Here is a 17,232-nt window from a genome sequence, read left to right as displayed (position 1 = left end):
TGGGTAACAATCTTTTCCTACAAGCTATTTCGAGAAACATACTTTATGGAACTCATACACCTATTTAACTTATGGAAAAGCAGTCATAAGATGGGCATTTTAAGACAACTAGCAGTAAATGTGCTTTCACCGCTATCACCGAACGACCCCCACCCTTCTTAAGACTACACATCTCCATCGTTTAAAACGAATCACTCTTCACAGGGAGCTTGATTGACAGGTGATCTGACCAATCATACTTCTTCACCATTCAATGCAGTCAGGAGAGTTAGTAGATTAATATGGGAGGATTTGAACTTGAAAAGCGGAGTGTACTGACGCCTTTCTGCGGTTAAAACAACATTCCTTCTTATGATCATTCATGTTTATTTGATGCTATAAATTAACTAAAAGGAAGATATAGGTGACACTTTGTTTAATATCAAATGTAACCTGGACTGTCCTGTTTGTCAGCACGTTGTCAGTGCCCTCTGTGCTCCGCAATATATTTTTCACTGCGTGAGAACATGGTGGGGCATAAGAGCGGTGTATCTTGTCGGACATAGCGACAGTAACTAAGGGGATCGTGTTTTTGCGAACGGTCAATTAACCTGATATATTCTCCATGTTCATGAGTCATCTGTAGGGCTGGACCAGAATATTTGAATATTTGTTCCGTGTGTTGACATTCTATTTTCAAATTTGAGATTCGAATATATGTATATTAGGGGTGGAACGGTACATGTATTTGTTTCGAACCGAATCGGTATGGGGTAACGGTTCGATGCATGAATTTAAATGGAGAATACACGGTATGAAAAAAAACTTGCGTGCAAAATAATTAATGTAATGCGGAACTACTGTTAGACACGCAGGTTCTTTATGGACAGCTAATCTGTAGCCCCACTTTAGCTCTGATTGGTGCCGAGCTCCGCCTATGTATGCGCTCTATCAGAGCCCGTCTACATTCTGGCACTCTGCAGTTTTTTGTCAAGTCGACGCTGGTCCAGTCAGTGAGTGAGCAGCGACAGCGAGTATGGCAAGTGGTGGTGTTCCACAAGAGTTAGACGCTCCGCCGGCCTCTTTAAGATCACAAGTTTGGCAAAACATCAGTTTTCCAGTCAGTTACAGTAGTACAGGCGAGAGAGTGGTGGAAAAGACGAGGACTGTGCGTCGGCGTTGTTCAGCAGTTGTTGGGTATGTGAGTGGAAATACATCTAATCAGGGCTCTCAAGTCTCACGCATTCACCATGAGACACGCATTTCAGTCAGTTCACACACTCACACGCCACACCTTGTATTTCTCACGCTGAGAAGTAGGAGATAAATTGTCCTGCTAATATACAATTAATGGACGAGGTGCAGGCATACGCAGGGCAGTTCTATCGAGTTCAGCTGCTTTTTAAGTGTGCTCAACTTCACGCAGCGCCACCAGCGTCATTGTACCACGAGAAACCTTGCGAAGGAGGCTGATTTCAAATCACACTCGCGTTACTCTGACGCCATCCACTTGTCGTTTCTTGCAGTGCCTCGTGAAGTCGTACACCTCTATTAATTCATCCTACAAGCCTTTTTTTATTTCTTTAGTACATTAATATGAAATAAGGCCAAAATGTAATTTTAAAATGTATTTAGGAAACACTTGTAATACATTTGAACCCATATTTGTATGAAAGATGAGTACAAGATTACTTAGTGGTATACATTTTTGTAATACGAGATTTTTAGTGAATGAGAAATATGAGTCAATGGATGGCGTGAACGAGAACGATTCGTTCACATAAAAGATTCGTTCAAAAAGAACGATTCGTTCACGAACGTAACATCACTAATGACGGAGCACTGGGGTTTCTGCAAAATATCTTCTTTATTGTTCTACTGATGAAAAAACATATTGGATGGTGTAAGTGTTATAAATAAACCTGATTTTGAAAGTATGCTACAGTTTTATTAGTTTTTCTTGAACTTCGTTATTTTGTCATTTAAATGATGTACCCTTTACGTTGTCAGTAGGGGTGGGCGGAATGACCAAAAATCTATTTCACGGAATGAGTCATTTTATTTCACGGAACGGAATATTTCACGGTATACATGTTTTTCAGTTTATATTGTTTTTTGATGATAAAAATGTACACAAATACACCACTCACTATAGCTTTTAACTAAATGCTCACCACAGTTTTAAAATGAGCAATTTAAAGTTAATAATGTTAAAGTGAAAATGCCCAGAAGATAACAACAGATAAGTCTTGATTAGACAGAATCTTGTTTTTAATTGAGTTCTTAATTTTATAGACTATTGAAGCTAAAGTATGGCTTCATTGTATTTTTTTATTAATGCATACATTACATTAAACATATGCAATATGTAAAATGAACAGGTATAAATATATGCAAAAACCTACTCTGGATAAATACCTGTATATGAGAGAAGAAGCTCTAGATATTATAAATGTGACAGGTGCTATGATGTGATGATCATAAAGTTTGTTTTAAGGTCTTGACGCCCTTTTCTTTACTTCATATTAGACCTTAACATTTGCATCTCTTTCTCGTCTTTCCGATCAAATATGTTTGTATAATGGCGCGTCAAACTACATTGTTTCAGCAGCGCACGTGTCACTGATATAAACGCGAGTTTTGTCTTAGCTTGCTTAAATTTCAGAAAACTTTACAACTATTAGCATTATGTGCAAGAAGAACTCTTTATTTGGCGTCGCAGCTCCTTGCGTTTTCCTAGAGAGACCTCTGCACGTGAGAGACCGGCCGGCTGCTGCATGAGGAGAGAGAGAGAGCACGCGCGCGAGAGAGCGAGCAGGCAATTCTCGCTGCGTGACCCGCGGTGGATTCACTGGCACTTATTATAAAAATTACACAAATAACTCGTTCATTTTTTATAAGTGAACTATTTTACATGTTTCTCCGTCACACTCAGTCTAACATGCTTGAGGGCAGAGTTGGCCACGCCCACTTATTTGCATTCCGCGGAATAGAAAAATCTGTTACGTCTGACATTTTATTCCGCGGTAACGGAATATACCGTCATACCGCCCAGCCCTAGTTGTCAGTAATTACTGTGCTGCTAATTTATGATACGGGAATGTTTGTTTGTTAGAAAAATGTTAGGCTACCTTATTAAAAGTATTGCTCTTGTGTTTCGTTTCACCAATGCTGTTCTCGCAAGACGCGTGAGGCACGCCGCTTCTGGCTTGCACTGTTCTGTAGTATTTTTAAAGTTTATTAATTCTAAACGTGTCACATGTCCATATTGCACGAAATAAAGGCACTACACTCCCTTGGGTCCGCAGCAACACATGCGCCACATAATAAAACTGTAGACACACACACAGATTCCTGCCTTTATTAAAGAGAAAAATATGTTCAGCCCCTCCTTCCGAAGCTTCGAATATTCGATTTGATTTCTACTAGAGCTTCGAAGCTCAAAAAATTGTATTTGGAACAGCCCTACTCTGCACAATACTAGCTGAGGACGAAGGGAGTTTCCATTGAAACAATCCGTTATTTTATTTAAAAAAAACAAATGTATATACTTAATATACAATAGTTCATATTGAGTTCAAGCCGGGAACTATGTCATCACGCTCAATGGCGCATGCGGAAATACCGCCCCACTGTTCACAAACAGAACTTCCATATATGGGTACTAACCCCGACCGATCATTTCGCTAGAATCCCTCTTGTCCTCAGCAGGTATCGTGCTGAACTCGTTAAAGCACTTCAAAGACCTTTGAAACTGCATTGATTTGAACTGAAAAAAGTTGGGTTCCACTGAACTCCATTCTGTGAAGAAAAGTCCAGAAATGTTTTCCTCAAAAACTTCTCTTTCACTGAGGAAAGAAATACATCAATATCTTGGATGGCATTGGGGTGAGTAAACTATTAATACATTTTCTTTTTGAGGGAAAACAAATCCTTTAAAGGGTTAGATCACCAAAAAATGAATACATTTATAGATTGGCTGCCACAAATAGATTTTTCATGATTGCCATTTACATTTTACTGTTTAAAAACGTCTTAATCCATTGTTGCCAGCGTGCCTCCCCAATTCCTTTCTCTAATGTTGCATGCAGCGCGTGCACCTCTCTCACACATAACAGTGAAGGTGGCGGTGTTTTCAATGTTAGTTCCTCCGTATACTTTCTATTTTTCGTAAACGTCAACAGTCACAGATTTTACTGACATAGAAGATGGCTGATCGAGTTTATCATGACTTGACGAAAAGGTTAGCATTAGTGTTTCCCACAAACACACCCATTTTCTTCCATCTCTATAATGCGGTATGCCTGCGCACGTGTTTTGTAGTACTTTGTGTAACAGTTAACCTACAGTGTATTCTTTCATATTTCAGAATTTGCACCGAATTGTCTGCGCAAATAAAACTCATTTAAAATTAAAAAGGCCTCATAAGACATTGATGAGAAGAGTGTGACATGTAGTGATGTCCAGTTCGTGAACGAATCGTTCTTTTGAACTGGTTCTTTTCAGTGAACGACTTGAATCAGTACACCTAATCGGACTGAATCGTTTAAAAAGTATGTGTCTCGAGACAGCAATGATCCACAAGTTACTCACTTTCAGATGTGCTCGACAGTCATTCCGATTCTAATTAAGAGAGAGTAATCAGTATTTTAACTCGTACAAGCTCTCCCCAACAGTATCACTGACTGAACCGAGACATGGTGAATTTTGTTGATACTGAGCATGCGCAACAAACATACTGGTATTCCAGAGTCACATATAAAATGAATACCTGAATAAAGAACGGTTTCTATCGGACGCGTCCGACTTAATGAGCCGTTAATACTGCGCATGTGTTACTGAAAAGCACGATACAGCGGCTCTCGAGTCAGGAACATGTTGCTGCATTTATGGAGTCACCAGTTCACTGATTTGAGAACAGTTTCTATCGGACGCGTCCAAAGAACTAATCAAAGAACTGTGGATACTGAGCTAGCGTGAGCCAAACAGTACGGACACCAGTGCGTTGCTGTGCTAATACTATAGCCTACATGAACTAAGATGATTGACAGACATAAAGTAAGTTTATTTAATTTTACCATAAAACTTACGCGAAATATGCATGGAACAGTTATTATATAATATTTTAAGTTGTTATGAGCTTGATCATGATTTCTGTTAAAAGTTTTTGAATGTGCTTTAGTTGGAATTTTTTTATTTTTTTAATGTATTTTACCCTCCTGAATGATAGAATTAGATGCGAAAGACGTCATTACGTAAAGTACGTTAAAGAACTGGTGAATCGGTTTTTTGAACCAGTTCTTTGAAACGAACTGTCCGAAAGAACTGATTCACAAAAAAGAGTCGGACTTCCCATCACTAGTGACATGCCCTTGGCTTCATCCTACTTTAGCAGTGGGATGGGTCTTCATTGTTATTGTAATTTGTAACACCTGTTGATCACTATTAAAATCTGTGTGATGTTGTATTGCGGTGCTCATTGTTACGTTACCCCTTTTGGCCTTTGGTTAATTTTTGGGTTCTATGTTTGTTTATCTTGGTATGTATTAATTTAGTTATTTTGGATATTTGTGCATGCGTTAATTTTGTAGTTTTATTTTAAAAGATTATATTTTCCTTAGGGATTTATCCTTGTTTAAAATGTTTTTTTGAAGTTTATTTTGTAAATAAATATCATTTGCAAAGAAATTGTTTTCGTTGGCTCCCTCATTTGTCACGGCGTGAGCCGGTCGTGACAAGAGCAACAGCAGTAAGGCTTCAATGTAAATGTATGGTGATTTTGTCAGACGATGTCACGTTTATAAATCAGGATTTTAGCAGCAGTTGGATTAAACACGAGGTGTTACTGTTATTTATCTGCATGAACACAGTGAATCTGACTGTAGTAGATGTGAAAAATATGCATAAAAGTGATTTGATTGTCAAACTCACGCAATACACACAAAAAAAACATTTTGCCGTGGTTATGTCCATAAGTTATGGCCTATTTTACTTGCTACACAGTCATTACTATAGACATAACCACGGCAAATCCTTTTTTGTGGAATAAAAATACGTTTTTGAATATTATATCTAGGGCTGCACGATTAATCGTATTTTTATCATGATAACGATATGCGTGCCCCACGATTAATTAATGACAATCATCGCGATTAATGTGTTTTTTGTACAAGCGCAGTTAGCATCACAAGATTTACAGTCTTTCACCTTCAACGAAAATAATGGCAGAGCAACAAGAAGAAAGTGCAGAAATATGTATGTTTAATTCCCAAAAAGGGTCATATAGGCTTACTCCATTGTTTGGTTATTTCGGATTTGAGGAAAGTGATATGGATCAGATTAGTTACGAGTCTTGTGCAAACTGTGCTCCTGTTCCGTCCAAACGTGAAATATCAAAAGTTTCAAAAGCTGAAGACAAAAGCCGCAACCATAAAAAAATCCACGACACAGACAACAATAACGGATCGAACGGATCTATGTGGAATTTTGCGGAATTATTTTTAATGTTTTAAAAAGATCTAAAAGAATGTGAGCTGTGGATATTACAAAACAATAAAATATTTTATAATATAGGCCTATAAAATGTATATAATATTATAAACATGGCTGTAAAGTGTACTAAAAATACTGAAGCAAATAGAAGTTATTCACTAAAAGAATGATCGTAATTTTTAATCGTGATCAAAAGTTTGAGCACAACAATCGTGATCATAATTTTTCCTGTAATCGTGCAGCCCTAATTATATCATATGAGTTCGACAATCGATAAATGTGGACTTCACTGAAAAACAGGAAGTAAACACAGGTATGTAATGCAGAGTTTAGACTGCACAATTTTCAAAGTAGTCGGGTCACAGATCTTTTCATACAGCATGACTATCTGGGGTAGGGTTCAGTCCCTGATGGTGACAGGGGGTTTAACACTGCATGACTTTACCATAGGAAGAATCACCGAAAACTTTGTCCCGGTCCGCAAACTATGTCTAGGAAACAATGCGAGGTCGCGCGTGCAAGATTAGAGTTTTCACGTGACACTGTGGATTATTATTAAAAATGGTAGCCCGCAAGAAGCTTGCCATACAAATTGCATGTGTGCTTATTTGTAGCAAAAAGAAGCCCTTTTCTTAACCAAATCCATGCTTGCTGATATTATTGGGTGTACCTTTATAACTCCTCCCTGAACTTCCAGCTGCTCTACATGTTGCTCTCTCATTGGCTGTAGGTCATCCCCAATGTTTTTTCAGTCAAAACACGTTTCACACGGCATGATTTTGACTCAATGATTCTAGAGTGCGTTTTTGATCATTCACACTGTGTGATTGTCACTCGTGTGCACGAGCACTGATTTGCCTAGGACTTCAGGCATTTGTCGGCGATTTCTCAAAACATTTCCGCAAGACAAAATCAGGGGTAAAATCGTGCAGTCTGAACTTTGCATAAGCTGGCTAAATTAATATCACTTTAGAGGAATAGTCTACTCATTTTCAATATTAAAATATGTTATTACCTTAACTAAGAAGAGTTGATACATCCCTCTATCATCTTTGTGCGTGCACGTAAGCGCTGGAGCGCGCTGCTACACTTCGATAACATTTAGCTTAGCCCCATTCATTCAATGGTACCACTCAGAGATAAAGTTAGAAGTGACCAAACACATCAACGTTTTTCCTATTTAAGACGAGTAGTCATACGAGCAAGTTTGGTGGTTCAAAATAAAACGTAGCGCTTTTGGGAGTACTCCCAAAAGTGCTGTTCCGCCATACAATATAGTTCCTCTTTTAAATCCGCTTAGAAAAGCGCTACGTTTTATTTTGTACCACCAAACTTGCTCGTATAACTACTCGTCTTAAATAGGAAAAACGTTGATGTGTTTGGTCACTTCTAACTTTATCTCTGAGTGGTACCATTGAATGAATGGGGCTAAGCTAAATGTTATCGAAGTGTAGCAGCGCGCTCCAGCGCTTACGTGCACGCACACAGATGATAGAGGGATGTATCAACTCTTCTTAGTTAAGGTAATAACATATTTTAATATTGAAAATTAGTAGACTATTCCTTTAATGCATACCTTTCACACTGCAGTCAGATTAACAATGTTCACTCAGAAGAAAACATTTAACATTGCTGAGCACTTGTGATAACATTTCAAGGGTATTATGGCGCTTTTCCTTTGCATAGTACCCCACGGTTTAGTTTAGTTTGGGTCAGCTCACCTCACCTCGTCGTGGTTAGCTTTTCCATTGATTTTAGTATCACTTCACAGTCGGAGGGATTATAGGCGTGTCGTTATATTTGCTCTGCCTGCTGCTGTGACATCATACACGTGAGAGCGTCGTTGTACATTCCCATACATTTATTTATCAGTCTGCCACAAAATTAAAATTGGCCACCACAAATAGCTGTTTGCACATCGCGTTTATCACTACCTCTGTCTCACATACCAGTCAAACATAACAGTTTCTGTTCAAACACCCGCGGCGTCAGTAGACAACGCTCCGCTGAGCCTCATTTAAGCATATATGGGGGCGGTTTCCCGGACAGGGATTAGACTAGTCCTAGACTAAAACATTTTTAAGAGCTGTCCAAACTGAAAACAACTTGAACTGACATATCTTAAAATACATCAGTGCCATGTGTTTTGCCTCAAAATGCACACAGGTAATGTTTTAAGTAAGGCATGTTTGTTAAAACTAGTTATATTTCCCAATTAAACTAAGGCCTAGTCCTGGATTAAGCTAATCCTGGTCCGGGAAACCGCCACATAATGCTGACGTGCTCGTCGCAAATGTTTCGCCACAAACTGGAAGTCTGGGAAAAAACTTCCGCGTGTGACGTTTATCTTTCGCACATGGACAAAACCGTGAGAAAGCCGGTTAAGGTGTTTACATGCCATGCGAAATCGGCGTAATGAGCAAAAAACTACCTGTGCCGATCGGTTTTTGCTTACGCCGTTTATGGGCTTTCCCCGATTAAAGAAAACCGTTTTACGCGTTTACATGACCCCACGTGTTATCAGTTTATTAAGCATAATCGGCATAAGACTGTGCATGTAAACGCACTCAGTGTTTTCGCATCACGTTTGGTATCAGCTCGAGTCGCTTGGAATCCCAACCGAGGTGGTATGAAAAAAGTATTGGGTATTACGTACTGCACCCAATGGAAAAGCTCCCAAAGTAAGCTGACCCAAACTAAACCAAACCGTGGGGTACTATGCAATGGGAAAGCACCATTAGAGGCTAAACGAACATAACAGGGCTCGTTTAGTTAACTGGGTGCAAATTTTAAAAGAGGATAACAAGGTGCAAGCTAGGCAACAACGATTGTTTTCATTGTTCTCGATACTGAAAGCACTCCAAATTTAAAAACAGCAGAGCTAAATGTTAAAATTGACCAGAGCTCTAATTTAATGCACTCTAATAGTGTATTATTAGTAATGTTATATAATTACATTATATATACACACTCGATTACAAAAAATTTTATTAGTTTAAATTTCTATGATTTAACACTCTGGGGTCGACGGTGGCGCGGGCGCCGCAAACTCTTTATTTTTCAATCACTCCGCAAAGAGACTTAAATTACTCTGCTGATTTTTGACATACAGATATGATTTATACATCATTTCAAACGTTAAAGTGTCTAGTTTTTTTCTGTCCACTCCCAATAAAAACAGAATTTGTGCTTTTCGCAAAATTAAGAAAATAAACATGATGCACGTTCTGTTCTCTCTCCCTCAGTGAAGTCCTTTCAGAAACGCGTCAGAAAAATAAACTGTAACTTAACGAATACTTGGTGTAGAAACAAAAGATAAATGTCTACATAATGCTTGGAATGTCTCCTTTTAAATGATATAAGTGAAATTGAAAACAGATATTGTCATTCGGTGTAAACTGTATGAGAAGGAGGAGAAGTACCGTATTTCGCCAGTTACCTCATTATCTGTAATGAGATCGGATCGCCACACCCCCGCGCCTTTGAAGTGAATGAGCAGAAACATCCATATGCATGACTCGTGCCTCCTGCAGTCAATGGATATGCAATCCACAATCCAGTCTCTCCATTCCTTGTTGTTCCATCCGATTGCACCAAACATGACATAAATCCTTATTTCCTTGCGTATGTGTGTCAGTATCTCCAGACGCGAGTGTTTTCTTTGTTCTTCCGTCAAACAGTTCACGCGATTGGAACACACATACACAAACACGCGAGTCAGGAAACTCGACGCGCTTTTTGGTATTCTTATATAATGCGCGATTCCAAACAGTACAATCCTTATTTAGTTGCGTCTAAGCGCATATCTCCGCACAGCAAGTTTATTAAACACAGGATCACTCGCGTGTGCACACATTCACTGCTTTCATGATCAACACGTGAGGTAATGGCGGCGGTTGTAAACAAACATTGATACGTTTCCCACGCGTGTCCCTTGTTGTGTTTCTACTATAATGATTACAAATACACAAATAAGAGTCCAGACAACGATAGGCAGTTGTTCTTTTGAGCTTTTTACTGCACAAAAGTAAACCTCTCGCTGGCCAACCAAACACTAACCCTGGGTTGAAGTGTGTTCATGTTAAGATGGCCAAACAGTATCTTTACCATGATTAAGCTACTATGGTTTTTAAAAGGTAACTTATACTTGTGAAATTAATAGAAAATATTTCAATAGAAATATATATAAATATATATAATGTGTGTGTGTGTGTGTGTGTGTGTGTGTGTGTATTTACATTATATTGAAAAGTAAACCTTATCATGGTTTTACTACAGAGAAAGTTATTCCTGTTGAACATCCACACAAGGCTCATTAGTGGCTCATTATTCAACTCTTTTGTCTCTGAGCTGTCAATCACTGATTATTCAGGAGCTTTCCCGCCTCCATGCATACAGCCTTTCCCAAGCAAAAGTGTCTTAGAAATTGTGAATCAATATCTTGCTTTATGTGATTGAGTAGGCCATATGATTTTCACATCATTTTGAAGAAAAAAACTCTAGACTACTAGATCCAGTTTGGAAAGTCTTGGGAAACATGTTAAGAATGAGTTTTGTGGAGTTATATCAGTGACTTAAAAATTTTGCTTTTTCAAAAACCACGCATAAACATTTTTCTCTCAAAAATACAAACATGTACATACATGTTGATTATATGATATTGTAGCCCAGTTTGTGATGAACACAGTGTTATGAGACTTTTGCCATTAATATGTTTTCAAGCAACTGAAAAAAGCACAAATGTCAGTGCATGTCAAAACTTCCCAAGGGCCCTAAAAACCCCTTAGACCCCAGAGGGTTAAGATACGAATGAAACAATTACAATGCCATTAGGGACATCCAAATTAAACATTCACTACATTTAGCACCTAACATTACACCATGTGCAGGCCTCACCACGTGCGTCACACACAGGGCCAGCAGAATCATTCAAATGGATTCTTAAAACACCATGTATAATAACTTACATGTTTATTAACAGTCAACCAGATCTATTTTCTTTCATAAAACTAACTAAATAAACAACATACATACCTGTAAACAGACCGACATCAGCAGTGGATCAATAGGGCAATGGTTTATCTCTCACTATCTAGACTGAGCATAATAGGAGTATTATAAGCACATTATGATTTTCATAATCGTATTACAACACTTCATCACAACCAACACTATCAAATCCTGTTATCACTTAAATCAATAAATAAAATGCATTTGGACTATAAAACTCAGCATACCAGAGAAACGTCCACGAGAAAAACACCGTAATGCGATTGCACGTCGTACATGGAGAAACCCCGAGATGTTCCACCGATGACGCTCCGACCCTAAACGAAGACGCGAAGAAAAGTTCCTTTAAACTTAACGTTATATTCGCTTACTTGTGAACGATAGCATTTACAAAATTGTGTGAGGTTCATTAACCCATTTAAATTATAAAACAGGAAAAAACGTAGTATAACCAGTAAATTCAAGAAAAGAATACTATAGGGGAAAAAGATATTCAAATAATTCCCACCAGTTACAAATGCATACTTTTTATATTGAACTGTAAACACTCTTACCTTCGTTCGAAACGCAGAAGAAACATTGCATCCTTATTCCAAAACTACAATGCAGCTCCATGATATCCGAGATTGGCTTACCTAAAAGCATTGAATTGAAAACACCCGCGCAAATCTGACAACCGTTTGTCAATTCAAACTTCTAAGCATGTGACCAAATCATCTTCTTCTTCTTCTTTAGTGTTTAACTGGCGGTTGGCAACCAACTTATAGGAGCATTACCGCCACCGACTGGACTGGAGTGTGGATCAAGATATACATACTTAAAAAAAATAAAAATAAACTTCTCTAATCGACTCTTACGACCTACGACACATTCGACACAAATGCACACACAAACAAAAAAACAATATGCCTCTGAATAAATTGTGATGTTGTTGAATAAAAGTATTAATATTAAATATTTGTAGAATTTTTATTTTCATTATTCTGTGGAAATATTTTGATCTTTGTCAAAACACATCATTCTCTGAATAGTCAACAAAAGTTACAATCACAAATATATATGCATGTGTATATGTATGTGGTGTATGTATGTAGTTATATAGGCGTGTGTGTGCGTGTGTGTGTGCGTGCGTGTGTGTGTGTTTGTTTGTGTGTGTGTTATGGCCTATAACATATTGCTAACCATTCGCATTTGTTGGTGTGTTTTTGTGCACGTGTAAAACATGTAGACCTATCTGAAAAAAGAAAAGATTCTGGTGCTTCTCCCGTATGACTGTTGACCCCCCATACTTCACTACATCACCCTATTTTTTAACATCGACAAATCTATTTCATACAAAATAATTTCATGTATTGTGAGACTTCAGTTTCATTAGTCACTAGGTAAACACCCTGAAAATAAAAAAAGTGTAGTAAACAGTTGTGCTTCATGATAACGTGTGTTTATGTTTATGATTACGAACTGTGTTATCATTTGCTTCACATGTTCAATTAAATTCTCTGAGTACTGTGGGTAGGATGATTAAGTGTATTAGGGATGCTTTGCCCCATGAATTAAGTAAGCAAGGTACGAGAGGCTTCGCGTCGTGCCTAACAACGCCCTTCAGCCGTTACTTATTCACTATACAGCACTTGCCTCATGTACCTTATTGCTTTTATAAAACGGTTACCACACAATATTAAAGTAAATAAAAAAATTAGTGCAACTTTCATGAAGTTAAATCAATAAAAAGCATTCCTTCCGTTAGAAAAAATAGTCCCTGACCATGATCAAAAATGTCTTCCAATGTGTAATATGCATGAAAGATTAAATAAAAACAACAAACCGATGCTGATGGTTGCTAAGGGTGTTGCTAAGAGCGCAGTGATTCACAGAAGCGTTGGGTGAAGCGGACATAGCCGTAAATAAAGCACACCTATTGACCAATCAGAATCAAGGATTGGAACTAACCGTTTTATAATGTCCTTTATACCACGGGCCTAAGAATGCTGTTTGGCTGAGAAATGTTCCATGGGTGTTGATTATTTTTCTGTAAACCGCACGGCTACCCTGCTGAAAAAAACAGCATCAAACCAGCATGGACCAGCATGGGAATTATGCTGGTCTATGCTGGTTTAGCTGGTGGTCACAGCATACCAGCACCAAAACACAACATATGCTGGTATGACCAGCTGCGGCTGCTGGTGCTAATGCTGGTTTAGCTGGTGCTAATGCTGGTTTGTTGCTGGTTTAGCTGGTGCTGATGCTGGTTTTGCTGGTGTTCACTAGCAAACCAGCACCAAAACACAACATATGCTGGTCTTGCTGGTATGCTGGTTTTTTCAGCAGGGTAACCTTTAAAATGTCTTAAAATTAGGCACCAGAGCAATGTTTGTGATAACCTTGGTAAAAGAGGAATAATTGACTCCGGTCCTTTGAATTATTTGAAAATAATGGACACCCGCAGTGTAACGGCACTACCACCTTGGGTGTGCATTATTTTCTTCAACGGTCTGTCGTCAATTATTCCTTACATATAAACTCAGCTCTGGTAGATGGTTTTACATCTCAGAACTTCCCTGAGCTGAAGCTGACCCCTGAGGAGTTGTTATATAAACTATACTACATTGTTGAAGGGGATTTGTTTTTTCATAATGTGGCAAAGAAATACTTTTATGTATGTGTTAAATCTGTGCATGTTGGACATTTGCAAGGAAAAATAAATACTAAATGGAGGGATAAGATCTCTATTTGCGAAGAAGTACATCCATCATGTAGAGAGTATAAACCTCCGATCTTCAAGAAATGTGGAGATCTTCAGTGTAGAGTTGTGCTATAGCCTCAAAATAGTTTTTAAAATTGTATAAGATTGTTCTGTCCCGTAATACTCATGATGTTTTTCATATGTTTTTTGAATGTCCAAGACTTGGTCCTTCATTTGTAATACTTAAAAAGTTGATAACAAAATTGGGGTTTTCATATAACAATACCTATAGTTTATATTAGGATATAAATATAGAAGTTTATAAGTTGATAAAGAAGCTGCTTAGCTCTTTAATAGAATCTCGAGTGACCATTGAGTATACATATTACAAATACACAGTTGCTTTGTTTGGAATGGAGATTGGGTGTAAGAGAGGCTGACTGTGAGTGTGTACTAAAGCTTAGTTTTTAATTGGTAAAATGGTTGTTGTTTATAATGTATATGTATACTCCACTTTTTCGTTTTTCAAAAATATGCTAATTTTCCAGCTCCCCTAGAGTTAAACATTTGGTTTTTACCGTTTTGGAATCCATTCAGCTGATCTCCAGGTGTGGTGGTACCACTTTTAGCATAGCTTAGCATAATCCATTGAATCTGATTAGTCCATTTGCATCACACTCAAAAATAACCAAAGAGTTTCAATATTTTTCCTATTTAAAACTTGACTCTTCTGTAGTACTCATGTACTTAGACCGATGGAAATTAAAAGTTGCGATTCTCTCATTCTGGTGTAATAATCAAGGACTTTGCTGCCGTAACATGGCTGCAGCAGGAGTAGTGATATTACGCACTGCCCGAAAATAGTCCCCTTGATTAATTTTAATAGAGGGTATGCACGTGACATCACCTTTGGTGAAAGACAGAGTGGCAGAATTTGTGTACAGTGTGAAATCAGTGAAAATACAGGGAAAACGTGTCTAAATGGAAAAAAGCTGTTGTGTTATAACCTGTACTAACAGATTTAACAAGAATTTGGAGCTTTCGTTTTACAGACTGCCACAAAACATCGAATAGGAGAAGTAAATGGATCGTTCATACCAACGTCCACTGACCACAGGTGGGTTGACAAGTTGCTAGGGTCATTATCAAGTCCAATTAAATTTAATTTTTGCTTATAATTGTTATACTGACATTTTTGTGGCCGCCGCTAGAACAGCCAGCCATTTTGCCACTCAACAGAGCGAGCTTCGGCATGGTCACGTGGAAAAGTGACGTCAATGTATCCCCTCTACAGCTGGGGACTATTTTCGGGCAGTGCGTACTATCACTACGCCATGTTACGGCAGCAAAGTCCATGATTCATTCTGGTGTAATAGAGTATTCCTAACCATATCTGCCCAGAAAATGGCAACTTTTAATTTGCTGTCGGTCTTAGTAGCCTACACAATGTAACTACAGAAGAGTCAAGTTTTAAATAGGAAAAATATTGAAACTCTTTGGTTATTTTTGAGCGTGATGCTAATTGTATAATCAGATTCAATGGATTGTGATAAGCTATGCAAATAGTTAGTACCACCAGACCCACAGATCAGCTGAAGGGATTCCAAAACTGTAAAAATCAAATGTTTAACTCTAGGCCCTAGGGGAGCTTGAAAATGAGCATTTTTTCCAAAAAGTGGAGGGTCCCAATTCCCAAAGCCCTAAATATTTTTTTCTCTCTCTCTTCTCTCTCTCTCTCTCTCTCTCTCTCTCTCTCTCACACATGTTTTGTGGGGACATTCCATAGACGTAATGCATTTTATACCATACAAACTGTATATTCTATTCCCCTTACCTACCCCATTCCCTAACCCCAACCATCACAGAAACCCTTCTGCTACTTCACATTTTCAAGAAACATCATTTTGTTTGATTTATAAGCTTGTTTCCTCATGGGGACATCAAAATGTCCCCACAAGGTCACAAAAACACTGGTATTCCTATCTTTGTGGGGACAATTGATAATTACCAGGTACACACACACACACACACACACACACACACACACACACACACACACACACACACACACACACATTGCAGAGGACTATAAACACTATCACCCACAGCTGTGGCAATATCACTAAATAATTTATATTTTAATTATTTAATATCATTAAATAATTTAATAATTTATACAAATATTTTTTTTTACGGGTAGGCTACCATGACACTAGTTGCAGCTCCAATTTTTTTTAATAATGATGATGTTTTAGTATTGCTGAACCATGTTCACCAGCTAGAGATTGAGGTGGAATTTGAGGTAACAGTGGGCGTCGTCTTTTTTTGCGACTAGAGCAAAACCCTTTATGTTGAAATGCATGCGCAATATTTTTTTAATTTGGTGATCTTGCAGTCAGTAGCCTACTAGAGAACGAGAGAAAAAAAAGAGACAAGACACGTGTTTTGTTGTTGAAGCCAGCTTCATTACATTTGCTTGTACTCCGCAAACTAACGTAATTTTGGTAAAGGAGCATCAACGAAACGAACTGAACGAACAACGCAACGCGGGCTCGCTCATTCACACTTGGCCAACAGGTGAGCACATGCATGAGCAAACATCTTTTCCTTGACCTTAATCATTTCTTGTTAATCATTTCATTTATATATTTTACATGATATTGTATTGAAGTAATTTTACTGTCTCCCGTGTGCGCAGAAGTTTGATTTGATAAAGTTAGCTATAGACTTTTGCATATAAAACAGTTAATTGCGTCTGCTATTTTTACACGCGGTACTTCTGAATGTAATAAATACACGTTTTAGTAACTATATATTGCTAGATTTTCTGTGTGGTTGTAATACTCCTTAAAAAAGTGTAAAGTTTTACATAAAAGAACAGCGATGATGCGATGGCTTTATCTATATATTGATCATTGATGAATAATAAATATATACATAACAAAAAGACAGTACATTACAATCTTATACATTAACAACTTTCTTTTTGCATAGTGATGAGTGGTTTTTAACATATAACCACTTTTAACCTCTTATTTTAACACTCGCTACAGATCTTGCACGTGCTT

At 37.9% G+C, this 17,232-nt stretch overlaps 1 long non-coding RNA gene across 1 annotated transcript in view; it reads right to left on the bottom strand.

The window, feature by feature from the left end:
- Positions 1–12,155, bottom strand: part of LOC135718156 (uncharacterized) — a 16,419-nt gene extending 4,264 nt beyond the window's left edge. Inside the window, exons 1-3 of the long non-coding RNA XR_010520608.1 lie at positions 12,036–12,155; positions 11,709–11,798; positions 11,506–11,568 (exon numbers count right to left, since the gene is read on the bottom strand). This is a non-coding gene — a long non-coding RNA (uncharacterized lncRNA). The remainder of the gene's footprint in view (positions 1–11,505; positions 11,569–11,708; positions 11,799–12,035) is intronic.
- Between the last annotated feature and the right edge of the window lie 5,077 nt (positions 12,156–17,232).

The sequence above is a fragment of the Paramisgurnus dabryanus genome, chromosome 10, assembly GCF_030506205.2.
Source record: "Paramisgurnus dabryanus chromosome 10, PD_genome_1.1, whole genome shotgun sequence".
In the NCBI taxonomy this organism is placed as follows: Eukaryota; Metazoa; Chordata; class Actinopteri; order Cypriniformes; family Cobitidae; genus Paramisgurnus; species Paramisgurnus dabryanus.
Note: the sequence above shows the minus strand (reverse complement) of the source record. Positions and strands in the feature narration are given on the sequence as shown.